Source organism: Moschus berezovskii, chromosome 1, assembly GCF_049115385.1.
Source record: "Moschus berezovskii isolate FMDL1 chromosome 1, NW_MosBer_1.0, whole genome shotgun sequence".
NCBI classification, from domain to species: domain Eukaryota; kingdom Metazoa; phylum Chordata; class Mammalia; order Artiodactyla; family Moschidae; genus Moschus; species Moschus berezovskii.
In genome coordinates this window covers 156,767,888-156,780,027 of record NC_142460.1, presented here as the reverse complement: position 1 = coordinate 156,780,027, position 12,140 = coordinate 156,767,888, and the positions used below count along the sequence as shown (strand labels likewise).

The 12,140-nt window shown below is 37.4% G+C and overlaps 1 protein-coding gene across 3 annotated transcripts in view; it reads left to right on the top strand.

Moving 5' to 3' along the window:
- PPP2R3A (protein phosphatase 2 regulatory subunit B''alpha) overlaps window positions 1-12,140 on the top strand; it is a 254,163-nt gene that overhangs the window by 131,375 nt on the left and 110,648 nt on the right. The gene's annotated exons all lie outside the window — the stretch shown is intronic.

Genomic DNA, 12,140 nt, shown 5'->3' with positions numbered 1-12,140 from the left:
AACATTTCCTGCAAGTAGATTATACTAAGTTAAAGATGTATGTTGTAACCTCTGATGTACCTCTGAAATAACAGGAGCTATAGCTATAGTTACAGCTAATAAGCCAAAAAGGGAAATAAAAGAATTATAAAGCACACTCAGTTAACCCAAATGGAGGCAGAAATTGAAGGAAAAAAAGGAACAAAGCCTGGATGGGATAAGAGATTTAAACCTAACCATATCAATAGTCACCTATAAGTGGTGTGCATTTCCCTCAAAGGCAAATGTTAGACAAAAATACCAAGACCTAAAATAATATTAGACAAAAAAACCAAGACCCTGAAAGAAACATAAAGACACAAACAGGTTAAAAGTAAAAGGAGAAGAAAATATATATATCATACTAACACTAATCAAAAGAAGGCTCTTGAAGAAATGCAAATCAAAACTGTAATGAGGTATAACCTCACACCAATCAGAATGGCTATTAAAAAGTCTACAGATAACAAATGCTGGAGAAGATGTGGAGAAAAGGAAACCGTCCAACACTGTGGTGGGAATGTAGATTGGTACAGTGTGGAAAACAGTATAAAGGTTACTCAGAAAACTAACAATAGAGCAATCCCACTGTTGGGCAATATTTGGAAAAGACAAAAATTCTTAACTTGAAAAGATACATGCACCCCAATGTTCATAGCAGGACTATTTACAGTAGCCAATACATGGAAGCAACCTAAATGTCCATTGACAGAGGAATGGATAAAGAAGATATATATAATGGAATGAAATAGTCATTTGCATTGATACAGATGGACCTGGAGATTATCATACTAAATGAAGTAAGTCAGACAAAGATAGATATCATATGCTATCACTTGTATGTAGAATCTTAAAAAATGATACAAATGAACTTATGTACAAAACAGAAACAGACTCACAGACATAGAAAACAAATTTATGGTTCCTGAAGGGGAACCAAGGCAGAGGGTGGGATAAATTAGGAGCTTTGGATTAATAGATACACATACTATATATAAAATAGATACACAACAAAGACCTACTATATAGCACAGGGAACTGTATTCAATATCTTGTAATAACCTACAATGCAAAAGAATCTGAAAAAGTATATATTATATATATATAAAATAAGTAACAAGGATATACTGTATAGCATGGGAAATGATGGCCATCTTCTGGTAATAATCTATAATAATGGAATATAATCTGCAAAAATTCTGAAACTAACATAACACTGTAGATCAACTATACTTCAACAAAAAATTAAATGAAAAAAATAGCTGATACAAATTTGTAAAATAAATGTCTATATTCTAAAAGATAAAGAGATAAAAGACAGGACCATCCCCATAAGGGAAATATAGTTAATCAACAAATAGCTGTTTAGTTGCTTAGTCTTATCTGACTCTTTTGCAACCCCATGATCTGTAGCCTGCCAGGCTCCTCTGTCAATGGGATTTCCCAGGCAAGAATGATGGAGTGGGTTGCCATTTCCTTCTCCAGGGGATCTTCCTGACCCAGGGATTGAACTTGTGTCTCCTGCATTGTAGTTGTCTCCTGTATTGCAGGCGGATTCTTTACCACTAGCCACCAGGGAAGCCCCAGACAGGAAAATGTTAATTCTCACTAGAAATCAAAGAAATGTAAATGAAAGTAGTCTGAAGATAACAATTTACACACTCTAAAAGGAACCCCCAAAAAGTTGAATGTTACTATTCAATGATGGCGAAGTTGGCCCAGAAATTGACTCATCCATTCATTTACAGCCATATTGTTCCCACCCTTTAGCCAGAAATGTTATGGCTAAGAACTCAAGAAAGAAATAATTTGGCAAAAGCAGAAAAGTCCCTCCACATTCTTCTGATTTCTGAATGTTGTAACTCCCAGGACTGAGCCCTTTGACACCTCTTTTCCATGTACACACTGTTTGGAGGATCTCACCTATATACCCAGCCCTCTCTCCTCATGGATCTCCAAGAAGAAAACAGACCCCAGTAGAGATTTCCCAGTGGGTAGGGAGTAGAGGATTTTGAAGGCACTTCAAGGGCTTTGAACTCAGTCAAAAAGGGCCATGAAGACAGGGGGTCATACAGACCCCTAAAGCAAGTTTCATCAAAATATTAATTTCTTACACTGTTAATAACCAAATGTCCTAGGCTTTATCTGCTGGGGAGTAAGGATGAGGTCCCCAGGAATTCCCTCACTGCAGTACCCCTCAGCTCTCCTACAGGCCCCCAGAGTTCATGTGCCTTGGCACCCACCTCCAAAGCCTGGGAATTATTTTTGTGAGGTAACCCATTCATATTTTGACTTTTTCATTGAAGTCCATGTAAGGGAGCAAAATCTGCCCCCCAAAATATCTGGATGTAATTATTTCAAGCTGAAAACAATCGAAGCCCAAAAGACTCAGAAAAAACTTTGACCATCTCCATAGCTGCCTAAAAAAATTCAGATGGAGGACCTCTTCCTGGACAGAGTGATCAGAGCAATCAGCGGAAATCTCTGCAAAGAATATGGGCAAAGTATGGTGAGCAAAATTGAGCAGGGCCTAGAGATCACAGTCCACTCTGTGTCCTTCTGTCCTGTTGTTTGCCCAGCAAACCTTTGTTTATCAAACATTGCTTTTCCATCTTCACATGAATTGCTTTCCTCCCCTTTGAAGTCCCAAACCACCCCCTCCAACATCCACTAGTGTCTCTAGCTGAAGATGGTATTTAAAGTAAGAGCTTTGGCCATTTTGCCTAGTTATTCAGTTTTCCTGGGTCTCTCCCATGTATACACATTATTAAACTTCTGTTTAATTTTTTGCCTGTTAAAAGAAAACTCTTATAAATAAATGGGAGGCTTTCCATGTTCATGGATTGAAAGACTTACTGTTTTTAAATGCCCATACTGTCCAGAGCAATCTATAGATCAGTGTAACTTCAATCAAAATCCCAGCGGTTCCCTGCCATTCCCTGGCAGGTACCATTTCTGTTCTCTGCTTCTGTGAGTTTGACTTTTAGATACTGTGTAAGTGGAATCATGGAGATGTTGTTCAATGAGTATAAAGTTTCAGTTATGCAAGACAAGTAAGTTCTAGAGATCTGTTGTACAACATAGTACCTCCTATCATTAACAATACTGTATTGTGCACTTGAATTTTTGTTAGAAGGTAGATTTCATGATAAGTATTATCAAAAAACAAACAAAAAAAGGAGAAGCACAAGGAAAGTGCTGGAGATGATGGATATATCTGTTACCTTGATTGCAGTGGTGATTTCCTGAGGTATATGCATTTATCCAGACTCAGATAATTGTGTATATGTACAGTTTTTGTATATCAATTATACCTCAATAAAGTTGTTTTAAAATACCAGTGGTATTTTTACAGAAGTGGGAAAAACAGTTCTAAAATTCATATGGATGTTCAAAGGACTTGGAATAGCCAAAACAATCCTGTAAAAGGAGAATAAAGCTGGAAGTCTCACACTTTATGACTTCAAAACATATTACAAAGACACAGCAGTCAAAACAGGATGGTACTGGCATAAACACAGACATGTAGACCAATGGAACAGAATAGAGAAAGAACCCAGAAATAAACTCTTGCTTATATGGTCAAATGACCTTCAGTGTTGTTGCCAAGAGTAACAGTGAGGAAAAGATAATCTCCAACAAATGGTGTTAGGAAAACTGAATATTCATATGCAAAGAAAAGAAGTTAGACCATATCTCATAGCATGTACAAAAATTAAAATGGATTAAAGACCTAAACATAAGACCTCAAACTATATACCTCTTAGAAGAAAACATAGGGAGAAACTTTATGATACTAGTTTTGACAATGATTTTTATGGATATGACACCAAAAGCACAGGTAACAAAAGCAAAAGACAAAATGGGATTATATCACATTTTAAACTGTCACATCAAAGAAACAGCACAGTGAAAGGCAGCCTACAGAATGGAAGACATATTTGCAAACATATCTGATATGTGTTTGCAAACATATCTGGATAGGCTACTATCCAGATTATATAAAGAACTCCTGTGACTCAGTAACTACAAACAAGTAAACAAGTAGCCTGAATTTGAAACGAGCAAAGGACTTGGATAAACATTTCTCCAAAGAAGATAAAATGTCAAATAAGCATATGAAAAGATGTTCAACATCATTAAATAAGCAGGGGAATGCAAATTAAAACCACAAGGAGATACCACCTCACACCCATTAAGATGGCTACTGTTCTTTTGTTTTTTTTAAGTGTTGGTAAGGATGTGGAGAAACTGGAATACTGTTAAGAATGTAAAATGGTATAGCCACTATGGAAAATAAAACAGAAGTTCCATATGATCGTCAATACTACTCCTGGGTATACATCCAAAAGAATTGAAAGCAGAATCTCAAAGACATTTATACATCAATGTTGATAGCAGCATTATTCACTCTAGCCAAGAGGTAGAAGTGATGTGAATGTCCATCAATGGATGAATGGATTAAGAAAATGTGGTATATATATACAACAGAATATTGTTTACCTTTTTAAAAAAGGGGAATTCTGTCACATGAAGCAATAGATTAATCTTGAGAACGTTTTGCTAAGGGAAATCAGCCAGTCACAAAAAGATGCATGACTCCACTTATGAGGAATCTGAAGTGGTCAAATGCATACAAATAGAAGAACAGTGGTTTCCAGGGGCTGGAGGGAGGATGAAGTAAGAGTTCATTGTGTAATGAGTGTAGAGTTTCAGTCATGCAGGATTGAGTTGGATGGGAAGTGGGGAGAAGCTGGGGATATCCCAGACTGTGCAAGTGATTGACAATATTGCAGTCTGTTAACTACAGTATTTGCACCCCAAAATATCTGGATGTAATTGTTTCAAGCTGAAAACAGGCAAAGTCTAAGTGATAGACAGTATTGTGCAAGTGATTGACAGTATTGTACGCTACACTTGGAAATTGTTGGGAGGATGAATCTTATGTTTTCTTTGCCACAAAAAGAAAAGAAAAAGCTGGGTCACTATATTAATGTCAAAGTAATTTTTAGAGAAAATAATATTGCTGGGTAATAGTAAAGGGGTCAGTTTATCAAGAGGATATAACAATTCTAAATGTTTATACACCTAATAACAGAACTTCAGAATGCATGAAGCAAAATCCAATAGAACTGCAAGGATAAATCCTCAATTACAGTTGTAGATTTCCATGTGCTGCTCTTAATAATGAATAGAACAAGTAGAGAGAAAAATCAGTAAGGATACATAGAACACTTGAACAAGACTATCAACCAACCTGACCTAATTGATATTTATATTACACTTCACTGAACGACAGCAGAATACACATTCTTTTAATTTTTTCCTGTGAAATCGTAATACATTTTATTGTCTTTCCCTACATATTATCTTTTCTACTTTATACTGAAAAGCAAAAAGGGCATTAGGAATCTGAGTAAGAAGGTACGGGTTCAAGCATACCCTTGTCATATAGAATATACATACCTTTAACAGGTACACAGAATATTTCCCAAGACAGACTATATTCTGACCATAGAATAAATCTCAGCAAATTTTAAATATTCAGTTCACTAAATATGTTCTCTGACCATAATGGAATTAAATTAGAAATAATAACAGATCTGTGAAAAGTTCCTAAATCTTTGATGCATAACAACTTTTAAACAACCTATAGGTCAGAAAAGAAGAAATCAAAAGGAAAATTAGGAAGTATTTTGAAATTAATGAAAATACAGCATATCAAAATTTATGGGATGCTGCTAAAGCTGTATTTAATAAGTGAGTTTAGCAAGGTTATAGATACATGATCAATATATGAAACTGAACTTTCTATATACTAGCAACAAATAATTGAAAATAAAATCTTATAAATACCATTTATAATTCTTTACCAAAATATTAAATACTTAGAGGTAAAACTGACAGTAGATGTACAAGACATGTGTAATGAAAACAGTAAAACATCGCTGAGAGAAGTTAAGATTTATATAAATGGAGAGATTGTGTTCTTTTCAGATAGGAAGATTTGGTATTATTAAGATGTCAGTTCTACATTAGATTGGACTCTTAGAACCATAGTAATGTTTTGCATACTGTCCCTCCAAGAAATAAACAATGAATTAAAATCAACTAAACCTGTAGAAAAGAAGCCCAAAATAGAATATAAACAATAACAAGTGAACTGTATTACAAATGGTAACACAACTACATTAAAGAAGATAAAGGAAGATAAGGAAAGAGCTCAATAACCTTGGAAAATAATATTTCACTAGATACTCTAACACTAAAGACCAAAGATACTGTACACAAATACTGTAGTCTAGTTAGTAAATTCCGTTCCGTTCCGTCGCTCAGTCGTGTCCGACTCTTTGCGACCCCGTGGACTGTAGCCTACCAGGCTTCTCCGTCCATGGGATTCTCCAGGCAAGAATACTGGAGTGGGTTACCATTTCCTTCTCCAGGGGATCTTGCCGAGCCAGGGATTGAACCCGGGTCTCCCGCATTGGAGGCAGACGCTTTAACCTCTGAGCCACCAGGGAAGCCTTGGTAACAGTTGGCAGTTCTGTTAAAAGTTACAAAGGAAGGGGGGAACCTTCCGGTATTGAATTAAAATTAGTTATCTGTATGATTACATAGTTTTTAATACATATAGGTATAGAAAAATACAAGTACATGTGTATCTGTGAACTGATATACATACATGTATTCCTAGTTGTGTCTACTAAGAGGATTCGGTAGCAATGACACCCTAGTGGTAACGAGCACTCCTAGCCCCCAGATTTGGTTCCAAATACCATTCTCCAGTAAAAGGAATCAGGGCTGCTTGGAGAAAAGGTTGATTCTCAGCTGGGAGCATAGAAAATATAAAATGAGGCTGCACTGTTTTGTGATACCAGAAAATATGGAAGTTTTCACAGAAGGATGGGGTATGTCAGGAGGACAAAGGAGCCAACCTAACAGCTCCCAGAGACCAAAGCTAGCTCAATTTGAGCAGCAGAATAATATTCGTATTTTATGATGCTATTGATAAACTGATATAATCCAACACAATGATAGTATTGGATTATAACCCGTAGAATGAAATAAATACCCATGAGTCTGTACTTACATAAGTTGAACAAATAAATACAAGGGAAAGGACAGCTCTTCCTTATAGAAAAATTTCAGTTAGCAAATGCGGAGAGGATGAGGAGGGGAAAGCAAAGTAAACAGCGCTACATAAATTTGGTGAACAGCACTATGAAAATGCCACAGTCAGTTTCTGTCAGTGGCTGCTAATATTTGTGGGCAAAAATTTGCAGAGAAACAGGATATTGACAGAGTCTCTAAGTATCTCCTCCATGGTATTTATCAACTATTAAAGGAATGTAATAAATTTATGGTGGCAGACCCAACAGATACCACTTTAACCAAGTGTATTCAAAAATTAATACAAGTTGTAAGACCTATCAACACCATATACTCCTTATATAACTGAAAAGGACACATCACTTCTGTGGTAAACTCACTAAAAGTGTGTAACTTTAATCATAAGAAAATACCAGACATGCCACATTGAGAGACATTCTACAGAATAACTGACCAGAACTCATTAAAGTGTCAGAATCATGAAACATAAGGAAAGACTGAAGAACTGCCATGGATTGGGATAGCAATGAGACACAAGAACTAAATGCAGTTAGGATCCTGAAACAGAAAAAAAAAGACATTAGGGGGAAAGCTGGTAAATTTTGAATAAGATCTGTAGTTTAGTGTTCAGTTCAGTTCAGTTCAGTCGCTCAGTCGTATCCAACTCTTTGCAACCCCATGAATCACAGCACGCCAGGACTCCCTGTCCATCACCAACTCCCGAGTTTAGTATTGGGTTGGTACAAAAGTAACTGCGGCTTTGGACTGTGAATTTTAAATCACTGTAACTAGGCTCAAACACATCTTTATCAATCAAAATAGGAACCATTACAATCAACACATTTTGCCATCAAAATAATGTTTGTTTATTCCTGTAGCATAAAAATCTGTGGTTCAGAATTCCGTGAACTCTTGGAAAGTATTTTCTGCCTTCCGCTGGCTGTGGAAACATTTTCCCTGCAAAAAGTTGTCAAGATGCTTGAAGAAGTGGTAGTTAGTTGGCAAAAGGTCAGGTGAATACGGCACATGAGGCAAAACTTTGTAGCCCAATTCATTAAACTTTTGAAGTGTTGGTTCTGCAACGTGTGGTCAAGCATTGTCATGGAGAAGAATTGGGCCCTTTCTGTTGACGAATACTAGCTGCAGGCATTGCAGGTTTTGGTGCATCTCATTGATTTGCTGAACATACTTCTCAGATGTAATGGTTTGCTGGGATTCAGAAGGCTATAGTGGATCATATGGGCAGCAGACCACCAAAGGGTGACCATGCCTTTTTTTTTTTGGTGCAAGTTTGGTTTTGGGAAGTGCTTTGGAGCTTCTTCCTGGTCCAACCACTGAGCTGGTTATCACCAGTTCTATAAAGTCCACCTTTCATCACACATCACAATTTGATTGAAAAATGTTTCATTGTTGTTGCATAGAATAGGAAAAGACGACACTTCAAAACAACGATTTTTTTTTTAAGTCAGCTCATGAGGCAGCCATTTATCAAACTTTTTCACCCTTCCAATTTGCTTCAAATGCAGAGTGACCATAGAAAGGTCGATGGTGAGTTCTTCAGCAACTTCCCATGTAATTGTAAGAGGATCAGCTTTGATGATTGCCCTCAGTTGGTCATTATCAACTTCTGATGGCTGGCTACAATGCTCTTCATCTTCAAGGCTCTCATCTCCTCTGCAAAACTTCTTGAACTGCCACTGCACTGTATGTTCGCTAGCAGTTCCTGGACCAAATGTGTTGTTGACATTGGTAGTTGTCTCTGCTGCTTTACAACCCATTTTGAACTCGAATAAAAAATCACTGAAATTTGCTTCTCTAACGTTATTTCTGGAGTCTAAAATAAATACAAAATAAACAAGTAGTTCATTAATCATAAAGCAAGAAATGTGCATTAAAATGATATATAACCACTTTTATTTGAAAATGTATTCCAGTATCAAACAACAAAGTTCAACAGAGTGAAACCGCAATTACTTTTGCACCAACCCAGTATTACATCAGTGTTCATTTCTTAGTTTTGATAATTGTACTGTGGTTTATTCAGTTCAGTTCAGTCACTCAGTCATCTCCGACTCTTTGCGAGCCCGTAAACCACAGCACACCAGGCCTCCCTGTCCATCACCAACTCCCAGAGTCCACTCAAACCTATATCCATCGAGTCGGTGATGCCATCCAACTATCTCATCCTCTGTCGTCCCCTTCTCCTCCTCTGTTGTCCCCTTCTCCTCCTGCCCTCAGTCTTTCCCAACATCAGGGTCTTTTCAAATGAGTCAGCTCTTCGCATCAGGTGGCCAAAGTATTGGAGTTTCAGCTTCAACATCAGTCCTTCCAATGAACACCCAGGACTGATCTCCTTTAGGATGGACTGGTTGGATCTCCTTGCAGTCCAAGGGACTCTCAAGAGTCTTCTCAAACACCACAGTTCAAAAGCATCAATTCTCCAGTGCTCAGCTTTCTTTATAGTCCAACTCTCACATCTATACATGACCACTGGAAAAACCATAGCCCTGACTATATGGACCTTTGTTGACAGAGTAATATCTCTGCTTTTTAATATGCTGTCCAGGTTGGTCATAACTTTCCTTCCAAGGAGTAAGCGTCTTTTAATTTCATGGCTGCAATCACCATCTGCAGTGATTTTGGAGCCTCCCAAAATAAAATCAGCCACTATTTCCCCATCTATTTGCCATGAAGTGATGGGACTGGATGCCATGATCTTAGTTTTCTAAATGTTGAGCTATAAGCCAACTTTTTCACTCTCATCAAGAGGTTCTTTAATCCTTCACTTTCTGCCATAAGGGTGGTGTCATCTGCATATCTGCGGTTATTGATATTTCTCCCGGAAGTCTTGATTCCAGCTTGTGCTTCTTCCAGCCCAGCGTTCCTCATGATGTACTCTGCATATAAGTTAAATAAGCAGGGTGACAATATACAGCCTTGATGTACTCCTTTTCCTATTTGGAACCAGTCTGATGTTCCATGTCCAGGTCTACCTGTTGCTTCGTGACCTGCATACAGGTTTCTCAAGAGGCAGGTCAGTTAAGTTGTTACCATTTTGAGAAGCTGGGATAAGAACATAGGGAATCTCTCTGTAATATTTTTGTAATTTTCTGTAAGACTAAATTATTTCCAAATAAAAATTTAAATAAGGTTCATTGGTTTTAGACTGTATTGCTAAGTATGAATAGCTAACTGCTCTGAGGAAACAAAGAAAAGAGCTGTAACTGATGTCTGTCTATTCATGACTAGCCAATTAATAGATTATTTCTGTGGTAGCATTACTGTTGCCTCTGATTATTAAATTAACAGTAATTATCTCCATTAGATTCTCTAGACTCATTGAAAATGTTTTAAAAACCTAATTAGAAAAAAAAAAAAAACTCATTTCACATGCTAGCAAGGTAATAAGGCTCAAAATCCTCCAAACTAGGCTTCAGTAGTATGTGAACTGAGAACTTCCAGGATTTAAAACAAGCTGGATTTAGAAAAGGCAGAGGAACCAGATAGCAAATTGCCAACATTCGTTGGGTCATAGAAAAAGCTAGAGAATTTCAGAAAAACATCTGCTTCTGCTTCATTGACTACACTAAAGCCTTTGACTGTGTGGATAACAAATAGTGAAAAATTCTTAAAGAGATGGGAATACCAGACCACCTTACCTGCGTTCTGAGAAGCCTGCATGCAGCTCAAGAAGCAACAGAACCGGACATGGAAAAACAGACTGATTGAAAAGGGGGAAAGGAGTATGTCAATGCTGTATGTTGTCACCCTGCTTCTTTACCTTATATGCAGAACACATCACGCAAAATGCCAGACTGGATGAAGCACAAGCTGTAATCAAGATTCCCAGGTGAAATAACAGTCATCTCAGATACACAGATGATACTACTCTTATGGCAGAAAGTGAAGAAGAACTAGAAGGTGAAAGAGGAGAGTGAAAAAGTTGACTTATAACATTCAGAAAACAAAGATCATTGCATCTGATCCCATCACTTCATGGCAAATAGATGGAGAAACAATGGGAAACAGCAACAGACTTTATTTTCTTGGGCTCCAAAATCACTGCAGATGGTGACTGCATCCATGAAATTCAAAGACGCTTGCTCCTTGGAAGAAAAGCTATGACAAACCTAAACAGCATATTAAAAAGCAGAGACTTGACTTTGTCAACAAAGGTCTGTCAAAGCTTTGGTTTTTCCAGTAGTCATGTATGGATGTGAGAGTTGGACCATAAAGAAGGCTGAGCATTGAAGAATTGATGCTTTTGAACTGTGATGTTGGAGAAGACTCTTGAGAGTCCCTTAGACTGCAGGTATATCAAACCAGTCAATCCTTAAGGAAGTTAGTCCTGAATATTATTGAAAGGACTGATGCTGAAGCTGAAGCTCCAATACTTTGGCCACCTGATGCGAAGAACTGACTCATTAGAAAAGACCCTGATGCTGGGAAGAATTGAAGGCAGGAGGAGAAGGGGATGACAGAGGACGAGATGGTTAGATGGCATCACTGACTCTGGACATGAGTTTGAGTAAGCTCCAGGAGTTGGTGATGGACAGGGAAGGCTGGCATGCTGCAGTCCATGGGGTCACAAAGAGTCAGATGTGACTAAGCAACTGAACAACAAAGAAAAAAAAAACAAACCACTATTTCAAGGTTTTAATGTTCAAATAATCTTCTATGAGAACAGGATATCAGATTTAAAATAAATAAAATCCTAAATTGGAAAACAGATTTATCAGCACAGTGATTTTGATGAACATTAGCTGACTCACATACCTTAACATAAAGTTATTTGGCTACCAGGCTATTATTTTTTCCAATAATCTCCCATGTCTGTAGGTTAAGAAAGAATAATTCTAGGTGGCTTCTATCCTCCTTTCTGTGTAAATTTCACTTGGCAATCCCTAACAAGATCTGTGGGATGAATTTCGCTGATATGTGTTAGAATTACAGCATGTACCTTAAGACCCTTGATTTACAAATCACCAGATATAGCCAGGTTAACATTTTAA